The sequence below is a fragment of the Zingiber officinale genome, chromosome 6B, assembly GCF_018446385.1.
Source record: "Zingiber officinale cultivar Zhangliang chromosome 6B, Zo_v1.1, whole genome shotgun sequence".
Classification (NCBI taxonomy): Eukaryota; Viridiplantae; Streptophyta; class Magnoliopsida; order Zingiberales; family Zingiberaceae; genus Zingiber; species Zingiber officinale.
Window position 1 is genome coordinate 10,756,683 of NC_055996.1, and position 16,883 is coordinate 10,773,565.

Below are 16,883 nucleotides of genomic sequence, written 5' to 3' on the forward strand. Positions count from 1 at the left end.
CTGAGTGTCGTTTAGACCGTGAGTGGTGCCCGACTGGCCGGGGGTTTCCTTCAGCCGTTTCAACTCATCCTCTACAAAGGCAAGTCTCTGGCTCATAGCCAGACCGTCCACCCAAAACTACGAAAGTCGTGATTGGAAGGAGATCAAAAACAAGGCCAAATTAATCGGTATGGAAGTTAAAATAAAAACTCACGCCGGTAATCTGCTTAGTGTAGTTGTTCGCTAATACACCCGGAGGAGCAGCCGTCGCCCGGGCGCGCGCATCTTCCCATATCTCGGCCAAATGGCCTTTAATGATAATCCGGTGTTCAGTCTGATCGGCTGAGCTGCCCGGCGCTGAAAGATCTTCAGTAGGAAGGTGGAGTGTGGCCGTGACGTGTCTCCGACGAGTTGTGGCCGAATGGGAAGAGGCTGATCGGCCCGCGCGGGAAGAAGAGGGCACTGGGTTGATGCTTGACCTTAAGATGCGGCCCTGAGCCGATAGTGGCGGCAGACTAGCGGCGGGAGAGGCAACGAGAGGGGTGGAGGGTGTCCGGTCAGAAGAAACATTGGCAGCCTCCGACAGTATCTGACCGGAAGCACCGGTCTGATCGGCAACCCTCGCCACCGAAGTCATGGAGCACGCAGCTTTCTTTGCGCGACGCCTCTTGCGCGTATTCTCAAGTGGCGCTTCTGATTGCGAGCCCTCTTCTGGAGCTAGCTGATCCACCGGAAGCTCCATGATCGGCGCTCTCGCTGCTGCTGCTGCTGCTGCTCCGACTGGCATCAGGTTCGACTCCCCACCGGCCTCCTGAGTAGGCCCCTGTTCGGGCAGTACTGATCCTGGGAGATCTTCCAGCTGAAACCCCCGCTCGGCCAACACTTCAACCACTACCTGGTCAACATCGGCAGAGGTAAGCTTCGATTTCCCGACCAAGCGTGCTCGCATCATGATGTCGGCTGCAAAATAAAGAAAGAAATCAGTTAGATAAAGAGAAAGGAGGAAAACTGATGGTGTACCTAGGTTGATCGGCTCGTCGGGGCTGATCGGACTAAGGCCAAAAAGAGCCAAGACTCCTTCCTCCAGCAGCTTGTGAATGTTGAACTTCTGACCAGCTAGCATGGAGGCAGCAAGCAAGTAGGCGGGAGTGTTCTTGTAGCGAGGCAACGAAGATTGGGGCCCCAGCGAAAGTTGCCAAGTGGTTTGGAAGGAAGGCCGGTCGGGGAAGTGGACAAAGAAGAAGTGTTCTCTCCAATGCTTATTGGAGGAAGGCATCCTATCAAAAAAGACCAAGCCTGGCCGAGCTTGTAAGAGGAAAGTGCCTGGCTGATCGGACAGCTTGGGGTAATAAAAAAAGTGAAAAATCGAAGGGTCAGGGGAATGCGATGTAAGCGGAATAGGATAATTACCCCGCACAGAAGGCGAAAGGAATTAGGGACTAGCTGAGAAAGGGATAGACCAAAGTATCTACAAACATCAAGGATGAAGGGATGAAGAGGAAGCCACAGACCGGCAGCAAATTGGTCGTGGAAGAAGCAGACACAGCCGGTCGGCGGAGCGGAAGGCTGATTGGTGGCTAGCGGGACATGGATCTCGTAGCCAGGAGGGTCAAAGGTATTGGCTAGGGTTCGGGCATCATCCTCATCGAATCGCGACTCCATAGTATCGTACCAGGGGCCCGAAGCAGAGGACGAAGGCTGTGATGCACCGGCCATGATAGAAGGGAGGAAACGAGAGGAGTTGGGAGGAAGTGCAAAAAGAAAAAGAGGGTAGAAGCAAGAGAAGGAGCTCGCCAGAAGACCGCAGAAGACAAAGCAGTTAGGGGCTACAGAAGAAGACAATGGACTCACCAGGAATGTGAATGACAGGGGAACAGGAGGATTTGCTGAAGAACACGAAGTATTCGCCGGGGAACACGGGGAAAATCGCCAAAGAACGCGGACGAAGTCGCCGGAAGCAAAAGCATGAAAGAAAGAAGACGGCGGTGACAAGCTTATAAACATTAAGGGACCTCGCTTAGTCGTCCGATTGACAACGCGAACACCTAGAGGCAAATCCGACCATTAAAATTCAAATAACCCAAAGGTCACATCCTAGCCTGTCACCTCAAACGTGCGCTAGCAGGAGGAGACGCGTGGCGTGCGTCGATAAGGCGGTTGTCAAAGCAATTAAGGAAGCGTGCTTCACATCAATGCCTCGGGTTGGTACATGTTTCGAAGAGATTTTTGCGAGGAGCGCCTTAGCAAAGGCTCCAGAAGCCAACCGAGCAAAGATAGAAAGCTCGCGGATAAACAATCCGGCAGGCTGGCCGACCGGCTCGTGAAGGGGGCTGACCGGCATAGGTGACCGCCATGCCCGCAGGAAATCACATCTTCACAACATTTTGTCCAGTCAGTCGGACTTACAGCCTCCTTCGACTAGACTTAAAGGGGAGGCATATGATCCGGTCATAATCTAGGAGGGCCCCCCTCCCAGGAAGTGTAACGCTTAGGTGGAGGTCAAAACTGAGAGGTGGTCAGCTAAGGGACCAGCCGAGCGGACGTCTATACAGGCCGGTCGGCCGGAAGAATTCGCCGTCCGACCGGAAGAATTCAAGAAGAGTTGGGTCAGCCTGCGGCGCATTGAAACCAAAGTCACTCACGCCGCTCGGATGTGATATACTCGTAAGGGGATATGAAATTGGCTGGTCAGAACGATCAAGGGAAGTTCAATCAGATTAACGGTCGACAAATCAGACGGGAGATATGTGCCAATATCCTTTTGGGAGTCAATGCCGCTGGCTGGCGGCGTTGATGGACGGAAAATCGTACTGGAGAAGATCCCGCTGCCTTGACAGAGAGGCGTTCACCCCGTTATAGTAAGACGTCAAGGACCCTTTCTCGATGTTAGCTTTTGGGGAAATTTTGGGAATGCGCGACTGCTCGGGAAATGTGCAGTCAGCCTGCCGAAGCTCTATATAAGAGAGGAGGTGGTCATCCGCGGAGGTATGTGCATATACGTCTTTGGGCACCGCCATTCACTTCTTTGTTTCCCTTATTTTCCCCTCCTGCTGTTGTGTGACTTGAGCGTCGGAGGGCCGTCGCCGGGAACCCCTTCCCGGCTTGGCACTAACGACTTGTGATTGCAGGAGCGAGGCGTTTCCACTGCACACGGAGATCCACATCAGCGTTATTTCCCGTCAGCCGTCTACTCAGCTTCAGGGCAGGATCAGATGTGATTGTCTATAAAATTTTACCGACTATTTATGTGACTGTAGCATTAATTTAAAAGAGTTTTTTAAAATTAAAATTTATTGAAATCTTATTTGAGAATTATAATGAGTCCAGAGAGATTGAATGACTCCGAAATCCTCTCTATAGAAAAAAATATTTTGGATATCTCATAACTACATAATTGAGGTCGGACCCATCTTCAAGTCGATTGATCACAGAACCCTCCTTGATCATAAGTAAACATGTGGTTGGATTAAAGATCTGATGTTCCTAAGGCCTCCTTGAATATTAGCAGAGGGAGTTGAGTAGAAGAATCCTAACTAACTTTTGATTTGACTATCATTGCATTTTTTCTTCAAACAGTGAGGGTGCTCTGAGATAGAAAAAGCTCTTAGTTTTCAGGGTTGCCTTAGCATGCAGAAATTGCATTAGTTGGTTATGCTTGCATATATAAGCTGCAAAACCAATTTGTCCACTGCCTAATGTAGTGTCATGATTATGATTTTGCATGTATACCAAGTGCACTCTTGTTTGACAATCATCATCAAGGCATGTTTGTCCCAAGTAATTAGGGTTGTCTATGTAGATCATATCCTTCCATTGAATTTTACCACTATTAGTATTCAAATTAAACAAATCATCCTTGTTCCATTAACTAAAAGTTTTCTCTAGTCTATCTCTACCTTTTATACTTTCAACTCTAATTGATTATATACTCTTAAAGTATAGAACCTATTGGTAGCCTGAAAACCATGATTTTACTGTATTATTTTGATTCATATATGCATGGTTTGATGTTGATTTCATAGTTTAAATCATGGTTACATCACATTTTGTGCATAGTGTGTATTTTTGGACTTAATTATAAATTATATTATTTTTGGTGTTATTTGATGCTAATATTTAATTCTTATTTTGTAGGCATCAAAGGATCTTAGATTTGGATCTATTTGGACCGAAATTGGGCTTGAATCAAAGTTGAAACAAGAAGATCAAGCTTTGGATCGATTTGGGCCGTTCATCAAGAATAGGACAGATCTGGATCATCCGTTGAAGATCTGGCCGATCTAACTTAATGGGGAGCAGATCTGAGCCATTGATGAAGATACAGAAGTTTTGATCCAGATCTGAGTTCATCTAGCCATTGATCAAGCCGAATTAATCTGGGCCGTTCAATGAAGACTGGGCTGATCTGGGCCATCCAGTGATGATCTGATCGATCCGACCTACGGGAGGGTAGATCCAGACCCTAGATCAATATCGGTACCTTCGGATCAGATTTTGGATGACTTTTCACCGTTGATTTAGCCCGGAATCATCTCAACTGTCCATTCCAGATCCAGATCTGATTTAAATAAGCTACACTACCTAGCTTCTTCGTCGACTCCACAGCGCACAGCAGCTTCGTCCCGCGGCGATTTTTCTGGATTCCGACCACCTTTCCTTCTCCTTTCAATCTCCCGAGCTTCAATCTCGGTGGAGAGCTTCTCGGCGGCATCATCCCGATCTTCTGGAGCCATTGGAGGGTGTTCTCTCCGGTGGAATTTGGCTCGCGGCATCTCCCTGTTTCACCTCAGATTTGGAGGCGGTCCTCCAAATCTGAGCTCCGATTTGGAGGCGGTCCTCCAAATCTGAGCTCCGATTTGGAGGCGGTCCTCCAAATCTGAGCTCCGATTCTCATCAGAAGCGTTCGGCGGTGGTCCTCCAGCGTTGCTGAACTCCATCCGACGTCCATCCGCGTCCCACAGCTTCCCATCAGATCCAGAGACCAGATTTCAGATTTCGGCCATTCTTGGGGTTTTGGTTGTTTCCAGCGTGCCGGGGGCGGTCCGTCGGCACTTGTGAGCATTCCTCGAGCTGATACGACACTGAGATGCTCCACTGAGGTCCGAAATTGGGTGGTTTCGATTTCGGTCTCTTGTGTGACGGCTTGAGTGTGAAGTTTGATGAGATTGGTTGTGAGAATGAATTGGTTTACCTTTTTATTTCATTTTAGTTCTTTTTCTTACTGTTTTATAGCTTAGACAGATTTCTTTTAATGTTTGTTACGTTTTAGCAAGTAATCTAGCATTTCATTTCATAGTTGAAGCTTAATTTGTGTTTATTTGATGTTTGGTTAATTGTTTAGTATTTAAGTGTTAAGTTAGGGTTTAAATTCTGCTTAGATTAGATTTTATTTCTGTCTTGTTATTTCATATTTAGTTTAAGTGTGTTGATGGATTTATCACAACGTAGTGTGACAATGCGTAATGATTTGTTCATTGGCACATAGTTAGGTTTCACTCTTGCATTAGATTAGTTTCTTTATTCGATGTGCTTTTCATTTGTTAGATTTAAATTCAAGCTTAAATCCCCCCCATTCCATTTTTATATCGAAAACCCCAAAAATAGGAATAAAAATACAATCCTAAATTACATCATACTGTTGGTTCCTCGAGAGCGATCATGGGCTCGTTACTACAACATTATTGCGAAATTAAGGGGTTCGGTGAAATATTAAATTGTACAATTTGATTAGCGGATGTGACAGACGCGCTTATCAAATTTTGGCGCCGTTGCCGGGGAAAACGTTAATATGTAATGTTTGGTAATTTTAGGATTGTTGTTTGATTGCTTTCATGATTATATATCCATGTGTTGATTTTATTTGTTCCTGAGTCTTCTGATTTTATTTGCTAGTGATTATGTAAGAACAGGAAATTCTATTTGACCATGGATCCATATTATATGTATTTTGGAGATTGGAGGGAGAGACAGTACTACCCACCTATGGAGCAACGGAATAGGTATGAGGAAGTACAAGAACAATTTGCAGAGTCAATTTGGAAGTCCAATGAAATTATGCAATAAATGAGAGAGCATCAAGAGCAACAATTTTCAAGGATACAGAATATACAAAATCAGTTAGATCAGATTGCATCATCCATTCATCAGTTACAAACACAAAACGCCAGTGAAGAGATGGATTGTGGAGATCTTGTCATGCCTGACACTGCATCTACTTCTTTACTAGATTCTTTTAGTAGTTTTTATTTTTGTGATGATGTAGTTGTTCAAATTTTTGATTCTACTAATAGTGTTGCTTTAGATGTTGTTGAAGATGCAGGTATTGTTGTAGAAGATGATATAAGTGTAGGGGAGTGCTTACTGGAAGCATTACCTCAAGAATCACCAAGAATTGAAGATGTAAGTGTAGGGACTTGTGCTATGGAGCCAAGCACTCAAGAATCACTACATGAAGTTGAGCATTCACCAGAACTAGAGTTTGAACATTTATTTGATGAGCAAGAGGTAACAATCACCACTCCAGGTACCTTTCAACACGATAAGGTAAGTATTGTTTGTGATAATCAGGAAATTTCATAGAGGTACCATTTATTGATTTTATTAGATGTGAATCATTTCTTGAAATATCTTTTACCCACACTAATGTTCTCCTATTTTCTTTTTATCCCACATGTGTGTGGGAGGTGTTTTCTTTTATTGATGTGGTAGGAGAACATAAGCTTCCGGAGTGGATGCTTACACTGAACCGCCTTCGACCTCCAGAAAGAATTTTGAAAGGAAAATGAAGAATAAAAAGAATTTGGATGGAACTTTGATTACTCCACTTCCGGGGTGGCTTCTTCTTTTGAATCTTCTTCAACCACCGGAAATGAAAGGGGAGTTGGTTCCAATTTCACTTCCTTTTGCGTTTTAATTCATGCTTTGTTAATAAATTCTTGCTTTATACGTGTCTTTAGTTTAATACTTTTCATTTGCATTTTAGTTTCATACTTTGCATTTGCACTTTGTTTATAAATTTTGCAATTTTATTTCCATACTTTGCATTTAGTTGGTATACATAGCATGTCATTTGAATAAAATTTTTCATGGGAATTTTCTAAGTAATACTTTTAAGATGGTAAAAATCTCTTTAATTTGATCATCAATTTTAGGTCATTGGACATGATTGAATGCTCTACTTACATGATATTGGTTAAAATGGTAGCGGATTCCATGTTGATCGATTTAGCTTGATTGCATGAAAATACCTAGAGAGGACCACTTAAAGCCTACATTTTATTTAATTGTTGTGTGGCATGCACTCATAGCAAATTAAACTCTAGAACTTACTTAGTTTCTTTTCAAAATCACAATAGCATTTGTGTACATGGAAATTGAGGATTTTGTCAATTTTGTTCCCCTACCTACTTCTAATTTCTTTCCCACAATTTTCTCAAAAATTTTTATCTAGCATTCTAACTATTGATCACTTTGCTTTGTTTTCATTTCATTTGGAGTGTTGGTTGAATTATTGATGAGTTGAGTTGACTAGATGGACAATGTTTTAAGTGTGGGGGAAGATTAGTATGTGGTTGAGGATGATGAAGGTTTTTGATAGCTTCATGAAGGTTGATTTTTGCTTTTTGAGCATGATATGGAAGTTATAGGAGTTCCTCAATTGTATGGTTTACAAGAAAATTAGAATCGGAACTAAATAGAACTTAACACTGAAATCTGATCAAAAAGGGTTAGAATTCAAAATTCAAATGATGTGTACCATTCCACTCATGAATTACTTGAATGGAGGATCATTTACTTGGAAGAGTTGAAGAAAAGGGCAGCAAATTGGTACCTTAAACAGTGAGGGAAATTTCTGAACTGAGAAGAAAAGCAGGAAGTGGCAACAGCAATAAATAGAACTGGTTCCTGAAAATTCTGTTGCTCAAATTCTGTTACCTTTACTGGATAGACAAATAAATCATTTTGAGTTGAAGTGGGACAGTGAAGATAAGAAGTTGCTGTGAAGAATTTTGCAGAAAATTGAAGGTATCAAAATTGTGCCGGAATTAAGGAGAAGTCTTGAAACCGATGTGAAAATCAAGTTTAAGTTTTGTTTTGTGCTGTAACAAATGGAATTCTTGCTTCCATGACCTCTGCAGACTTTGAAAGGTGAATTCAGAAACAATCCGGCAGCAGGAATTAAAAGTTAAAAGAGCTGCAGAAATGAAGACAAGAAGAATGGGTAGCTTACATGGTGAAGTCCTAATCCATTCAAAAGACAATATTGATTATCATCTAAGTGTTGAAATGCAAAATTGAAAATTTTCAAGTTCCAAAATTGCTGATGGAAAATAAATAGAATATGCAGGAAGTTGAAGGTTGAAGTAAAATGGAAATGAAGGGTCTATTATCAATGTACCAACCTGGAATTCAGAATTCTGTGAAAGAAATGCAGAACTGGGAAATTCTGTAAAAGTTGAGAGATGAGTAAAAGGAAATTCAGTAATGAAAGCAGGATTAAGAAGCTGATTTCTGAAATCTGTTGCTGGAATTTTGGCAAGAGTCACAGGACAGTGATATGAAGAATGTGCATCAAGACAAAACTAAGTTATTGAATTCTGCTCTTTTCCTACAGTGGCTATAAATAAGAATTTTATTTATTGGCATGACTCTGCAGAGTAGGATACAAAACTCAGAACATTGAAGTTGAGCTGAGTTACTAAGTTTTCCTGTGTGACTTGTCAAGCTAAAATTTGTTTCTTTCTCTTGTTGACATTGATGTTGATGAAGCATACTTGCTAGATAATGGAATCATCCATCATCTGGCGCAGATTTTATTCTGCTTGTTGCAAGTGTATGGATTCCTTTGAAGAAACAGTGGCTAGAAGATCCCTTTGAAGCTGATTCCTTTGTCCTAGTTTCTGATCAATGGGAGTTCAAGTGGATTTCTGTTAAGTCTGCAGAGTGGAAACAAAATCAGTACCTAGAAATGGTGTATCTGTGTTCTGCATATATGTATAAAATCATGTACCTTTGAATTGAGATCACCTAGAATTGTGAATTCTGAACTTAAGTTCAGTAATAAAAATCTGCAGAACACAGAAAGCAGAAACAAGGAAGTTGAAATTGTTTTGTGCCAAATGGTGTATCAAAATTTAGTAGCAAGTTTAAACCAATGTGAAATTCAAGTGGAATCTTGTATTTGGCAGCAACAAATGGTATTTGGCCTTCAAAGACTTTTAAAAATGCTGGATAGCAGAAATGCAGTAGTGTTCTAAATAGTGAGAATCTTGAAGAACTAAGCTGCTTAAAACAGTGAAGTGTTGATTTCCTGGTGATTCTGGACTATGGAGATGAAACATCAGAATTTTCGGGATTTTGTGATATGATCAATTTGCTGAAACTTAAGAAGATCTAGCAACTTCTTTTAGCTGAACAAGAGCTGCTGTAATGTTCAGAAAATTGCCTTAGACAAGAAACAAAAGTCTGAGTTTAAAACAGAAATAGAAAAAGCTGCAGAAAATTTGAATCAAGTTCTGAAATCTGGAAGTGTAATTTAATTAAGCTACTGGAGTGGAATGTGCTAATTTTTGAAGTCAGATTGTTGATGAAATTTGTTAAATCAAAAGCTGTAAGTTGTAGAAGCAGCTGGAAACTATGGTTCAAAGCTGCTGGTTGGAGTATTAATTACATATTGCAAGTTCTGTGTGCTAATTCTGATCAGCAACAATCTAAATTTGATCTTCTAACATTTCGGAACCAAATGATACATTCATCTTAGCTGAATTCTATTTGGTTTAAGATGAAGTGCAGAATTCAGAATCTGATTAGTGTGGTTGTGAAGTTTTAGTTGCAGAATTACTACTCAATTTCAGCAATACCATTTCTGAAATTGAAGTATCAATGTAGTTTTGATTTAGTACTGCCCTTACAGTCTTATAAGATCTTCTTTACTGAATTTGTTGCAGTATAGATTTGAATCCAGATTCCATTTTCTGAAACAGCAGCACTTTACCCATTGCTGATTTGAAATCTGGAAAACCAGATTTCAACATTTACTTTTGATTTATATAGAAGGAAGTCAATGAAAGGAGTCAAGATTCAATCACTGTAATTCTGGGAATGGATTTTTGATTTTGAAGTAGTGAGCACAGACATTCCAGAAACTGAATCTGCAGGAGGAAAAATTTATGAGACCAGGTTGCTGAATTTTGTGATAAAAGCTGCAATTGGTGGTTGATGGAATTTGATTTGGTCTTCTACTAATGCAATAGAGATGCACATCTTTTTGAATCTGCCACTGACAGAAACAGAGATCAAATTCTGCAGCAGGGAAATAATGAAAACAGTGGCTTTTAAAGTGTGTTAAGAATTGGAAAGCTTGGTGTTTTGTATTGTCTAAGACGGAAAATGTTTTAAGTGTAGGGGAGGGAGATATTTTCCATTAGCTAATGTGAGTTTGTTTTTGAGTTTTCAAGTGATGGAGTGGAAGTGAAAAATCCAGTGAAAACAGAAGAAAAATTTGGAAATTGGCACATCACAAGAGTGTATCAAAAGAGTATCAAGATTCTTGGTTTGCCATCAAATTGAAGGGGAGGTTAGCTTGATACTTTGAAGTGGTAATGACAAATGGTATTCATCTCTTTTTACATCAAAATGGTCAACTCATCAAGTATATTCCTCCAATACTCTAATCTCCTCAATTTTTCATTTAATACTTTTCTTTTGCCTATTTCATTCACTTTCATTGTTATTCTTACTTCCATTTTAAATTCTTGTTGATAAATCCTTTTGATTCATGTATGCTATATTTATAGTGGTGGAGAATTAGAAAATGAGCAAGCCTATGGTAGTGAAATGTTGTGAGTTGCATTGAGTGAGCTCCACTTATACACATGTTTGAGTGTGAGAGCTAGAATAGGTAAATTCCTTGTGAGATGCAACTTGTTTAATTTTTCAACTGGATTGAAACTACCATACCTACTGATTATTGTTTGGATTGTATTCATGATTGTTTGTGATCTTTAGATGGTTTGAGTTAAGTTCTTTTTACTATCTTCTAGATATTGCTAGGGAATTTTTGTGTAGAGATGATTTTTAGTTTTCTTTACTTGCACGGGACGTTCAAGACAAAGTGTGGGGGATTTGATAACCATGATTTTACTGCATTATTTTGATTCATATATGCATGGCTTGATGTTGATTTCATAGTTTAAATCATGGTTACATCACATTTTGTGCATAGTACGTATTTTTGGACTTAATTGCAAATTATATTATTTTTGGTGTTATTTGATACTAATATTTTATTCTTATTTTGTAGGCATCAAAGGATCTTAGATTTGGATCTATTTGGACCGAAATTGGGCTTGAATCAAAGTTGAAACAAGAAGATCAAGCTTTGGATCTATTTGGGCCGTTCATCAAGAATAGGACAGATCTGGATCATCCGTTGAAGATCTGGCCGATCTAACTTAATGGAGAGCAGATCTGAGCCATTGATGAAGATACAGAAGTTTTGATCCAGATCTGAGTTCATCTAGCCATTGATCAAGCCGAATTAATCTGGGCCGTTCAATGAAGACTGGGCTGATCTGGGCCATCCAGTGATGATCTGATCGATCCGACCTACGGGAGGGTAGATCCAGACCCTAAATCAATATCAGTACCTTCGGATCAGATTTTGGATGACTTTTCACCGTTGATTTAGCCCGGAATCATCTCAACCGTCCATTCCAGATCCAGATCTGATTTAAATAAGCTACACTACCTAGCTTCTTCGTCGACTCCACAGCGCACAGCAGCTTCGTCCCGCGGCGATTTTTCTGGATTCTGACCACCTTTCCTTCTCCTTTCAATCTCCCGAGCTTCAATCTCGGTGGAGAGCTTCTCGGCGGCATCATCACGATATTCTGGAGCCATTGGAGGGTGTTCTCTCCGGTGGAATTTGGCTCGCGGCATCTCCTAGTTTCACCGCAGATTTGGAGGTGGTCCTCCAAATCTGAGCTCCGATTCTCATCAGAAGCGTTCAGCGGTGGTCCTCCGGCGTTGCTGAACTCCATCCGACGTCCATCCGCGTCCCACAGCTTCCCATCAGATCCAGAGACCAGATTTCAGATTTCGGCCATTCTTGGGGTTTTGGGTTGTTTCCAGCGTGCCGGGGGCGGTCCGTCGGCACTTGTGAGCATTCCTCGAGCTGATACGACACTGAGATGCTCCACTGAGGTCCGAAATTGGGTGGTTTCGATTTCGGCCTCTTGTGTGACGGCTTGAGTGTGAAGTTTGATGAGATTGGTTGTGAGAATGAATTGGTTTACCTTTTTATTTCATTTTAGTTCTTTTTCTTACTGTTTTATAGCTTAGACAGATTTCTTTTAATGTTTGTTACGTTTTAGCAAGTAATCTAGCATTTCATTTCATAGTTGAAGCTTAATTTGTGTTTATTTGATGTTTGGTTAATTGTTTAATGTTTAAGTGTTAAGTTAGGGTTTAAATTCTGCTTAGATTAGATTTTATTTCTGTCTTGTTATTTCATATTTAGTTTAAGTGTGTTAATGGATTTATCACAACGTAGTGTGACAATGCGTAATGATTTGTTCATTGGCACATAGTTAGGTTTCACTCTTGCATTAGATTAGTTTCTTTATTCGCTGTGCTTTTCATTTGTTAGATTTAAATTCAAGCTTAAATCCCCCCATTCCATTTTTATATCGAAAATCCCAAAAATAGGAATAAAAATACAATCCTAAATTACATCGTACTGTTGGTTCCTCGAGAGCGATCCTGGGCTCGTTACTACGACATTATTGCGAAATTAAGGGGTTCAGTGAAATATTAAATTGTATAATTTAATTAGCGGATGTGACAGATTCGCTTACCATAGCCTCACCACTTACCCTATATTTGGATGGGGTGAGTGATAAATGTGCCCTCTCTTATTTAACCACACATTGGAGCTAAATCTAATTTCTCTTGGACATCAATATTTTTTGTTTCATTTGCACACCCATCTTGAAATTCTTATCCGTATTTGTTTAAAAAAATTATTTTATTTATATATGTGTGTATATGCTTCTTCCTTGGTCAACTTCCATTCTATAAAGTATGACAAGCCATTTCACAATCGCCTAAATTTTCCTTTTAGGCACAAGACTCAACAAGCTCCTCCCATTTCAACCACCTACCTTAATTTTCTTAATGACAGTGTGATAAATATCTTCTTAGCAAATAATATTTTCTAGGATATCTCGAACTCTTACTGAGAAGAATTTCATGTTCGTTCATCATAAGTATTCTCAGAATTATTTTTGTATGATTGGAAATACATTTCTGATATATTCAGTTTTAGTTCTGCTAACTTGAAATCTTTACTTTTTGAAAGCGTCTCTACAATTCAAGCATTGAATTTGATCTATTTTTTCTCATCAAATTATACAATATCATGAGCAGATAACATGCACTAATGAGATTTATATCTTGAATATGATTTAGATAGCATCTCGGTTCAAAATCATACATGACTAAGTTGCTTTAAGCAAACTGCAATTGGATATATCTCTTCTGGTTGTTATCTCTGAATTATTAGTCTGTCTCTGGAAATTAGTGAGCTCTTAGGTCTTTTTCAATTTGCTGAGCAATGTTCTTATGTTTTTTTGCAGAGTATTTATAAGATAAACTTCGGGCAGATTTATTTGAGCAGGCCTATGATGACAGTCTGATGGTGAAACCGCCACATTATTCCCAAAAGAAGCAAGATCGAGGAACTCGACTTATTCTGCTTCATTGTATGTTATGTCACTAATACTATATTAAGTAAAATTAAGAAAATAATTTCAAAAGTAAAACAATTTTTGTCCTTTACTTTATTAAAATTTTACGATAAATTATAATAATCAGAATATGACCAGCTAGAAAATGAATAATCAATGTTTTTCCTTTAATATTATGGACTCATAAAATATGAATAATCAATGCTTTTCTCTTGATATTATGGACTCATAAAATATGATATTACGTAGATACCCTTCATATTGATTCTAAAAATTAGGAATAAAATCTATTCTAACGGTCAGATTCTAGTCATTTAGTACTATTCAAAATTTTAAGAGAGGGAAAACATAATCCATCAACGGATGATTTTAGAGTCAAAATTTATCATCTCAAAATTGGACGGAAAACAACTGATAGAAAAAAATGATACATGTATCCCTTTTCATATATATAAAATTACACCATATATCAAAGAAAATAATACATGTATCCTCTTTTAATTATAAAAATTATACCACATGTACTTATCTTCTTCAATCAAGGTAAATAAGTATGCATAGGATCAAATTTCTTTCCCTTTTTATTTTCTTATCATATCCTTAGGTTTATTTTATTCATTCATCGTCCACTATTGCAAGTAAACTGAGCCTAAAAGAATTATAAAGAAGGGGCATGATTGTGAAGAAGTGACAGAGCCTCAAAAGTTTGCAAAAGTGTTTATAGGAAAGGTAAAGGATAGTTGTTGATCCTAACATTTTCTTTCATATTTTTTCCATGGGTGTTGATTATTTTACTCATCTTGTCTATTATTTTTCTTGCAGGTGCCTATAATGCTCCGGTCCAGTAATTGCACTTTGTATCAGAACTCTGAGAAGGATCTCACTGAACTTGGGCAGTGCCCGTAGAGCAACTTCAACCGGTGCCCTTTTCACCATTTTGGTGTAAAAGGGACATCATATCTCTTCCAATAGAGATCCCAAAATTTATACTAAAATGGTGCAAGTGAACAGTGCAGCACCATCTTGCATCATTTTCGTGCAAGTATGGATTTTTGGTTTTCAGTCCTCTTTTACATAATTCTGACTTGTTCACCGTGAATAAATTCATGCATTATCGGATCAACAATGGTATTCAAATCTTTGAATAAAATTTTATTCTCTTCCTTGAACATAGCATCATTGGTACTTCGATCCAACGCCGCAACAAGTTCGTCATTCTATGAAACCATTTTATTGAATTGTTGTTCATTCTTTCTTTTCAGTTTTGCTTTCTTCACCCCAATAGGTCGTTTAGTTGAAGTACCACCATTGTCTAAATCAGTTATGTTAAGATTAAACGAAGAGACATGTGAAGATGAAGGTGAATAAGCATCTTTCTTGAGATTATATGATTGAGAATAATCAGCTTGAGCAGTTTGTCGTTGCACTCTCGTAGATGCAGCTTTGACGTTGTCACTGTTGAATTTCTCAATACCTTGAAGAATGCTCCACACATGTCCAAATTTGAAGCCCTTTGAGTAATTAGGGTCTTGTACTAATAACATTTGAGCACGATTCTGTTGGAGTGTATACTGAAAACCTAAGCTTTGTAAACATTCATTATGAATAAAGAATCACATTTGGTCAAATTGTCTACATTTGTTTGTAGTTGTTCATTTAATTTATATTGTAGATAACATAGTATGTGGTGTCACATGCAGAAGATGATGTTATCAGTACCTTATAAATTATAAACAGTAGCTCACGACCAAAATGGAAAGGAACAAACCATTAGAAGGTCGTAGTGTAATTAGGTATTAGTTTATCTTGACTATATAATTACACTAGTACACTCAGAGTGTATTGAGTAGGACCATTTGAGGTCGTTTCTTTTATACTGACTTTATAAAGGAACAAAGACCTCAGTTATTATGGAAGTGTGTGCTCTTAATCCTAATATAATAACAAGCATATATATTTGATATTTATTTCTTTAATTTATCAATGGGTGAGATTTAGTTCGATAAATCAATAAACCCGATAAGTTGGGAAATGGTATCACTTATAGTGTGTGTTGTTGATTATAAAAGGAAACTGTGTCCTAGAGATACTAGGTTGATAATGTCCTCAAGAGGAGCTCATAAGGATTGTCATGTTAAACCCTGCAGGTGGACTTAGTCCGACATGATGATAAGGTTGAGTGGTACTACTCTTGGACTAAGATATTAATTAAATGAGTTGTCAGTAACTCACTTAATTAGTGGACATTCGATATCTTAAACACGGGGAGACTAACACACTCATAATAAGAAGGAGCCCAAAAATGTAATTTGGGATTGGTGCGGTAGTTCAATAATAGTTCTCTAGTGGAATGAATTATTATTGATAAAATTAAGTTGTGTGTTCGGGGCGAACACGGGATGCTTAATTTTATCGGGAGACCAAAATCAATTTCTCCTCTCGGTCCCTATCGTAGCCTCTTATTTATAGAGTACTATACCCACCTATACCCACCTTCTATACCCACCAATAGGGGGTCGGCCAAGCTAGCTTGGGAACCAAGCTAGGGCCGGCCTAGGTATAAATTGGGGTGGTCGGCCCTAGCTTGAACCCAAGCTAGTGGGGGCCGGCCAAATTAAATTAAAAAAGAATTTTAATTTTAATTTTTATTATGTGGAAGAAATAATTTATTAAAGAGAATTACAATTAAAATATCTCTCTTGTAAAAGAACTATAAAAGATTAAAGAAAGAGATTAGATCTCTTTCCTTATTTGTAGATTGGTGAGATATTTTATTTTCTCTTTAAAATTATCCACATGTTGATAAAATTAAAATTATAGAAATTTCTTTTTATCAACCATGAAGAGATTTTTAAAGAGAAATTTTAATTTTTAAAATTTCCGGAAACAAATTAGGAAGTTTTAATTGTTGATTAAAACTTGTCTAATTTATCTCTTTTAATGTGGCCGACCATTAGAGATTAATTGGGAAAATTTTATTTTATTTTTCTCAATTAAATCATGTCAAGGGAATTAAGGAAATTTTATTATAATTAAATTTCCTAATTTGCCTAGGCCAAGGAATATAAAAGAAGGGGTGAGGGTGCCTTCAAGAGACACAACCTCTATTATTTCTCTCCCTCTTTTATTCCTTGGAGTGGCCGGCCATCCTCTTCC

General features: G+C 38.8%; 1 long non-coding RNA gene across 1 annotated transcript; it reads left to right on the forward strand.

The window, feature by feature from the left end:
* Positions 1-11,651: 11,651 nt before the first annotated feature.
* LOC121989933 lies at positions 11,652-14,851 on the forward strand. The gene is made up of 4 exons (XR_006114367.1): positions 11,652-12,183; positions 13,617-13,742; positions 14,367-14,456; positions 14,550-14,851. It is a non-coding gene; the product is annotated as an uncharacterized LOC121989933 (long non-coding RNA).
* The last annotated feature ends 2,032 nt before the right edge of the window (positions 14,852-16,883 follow it).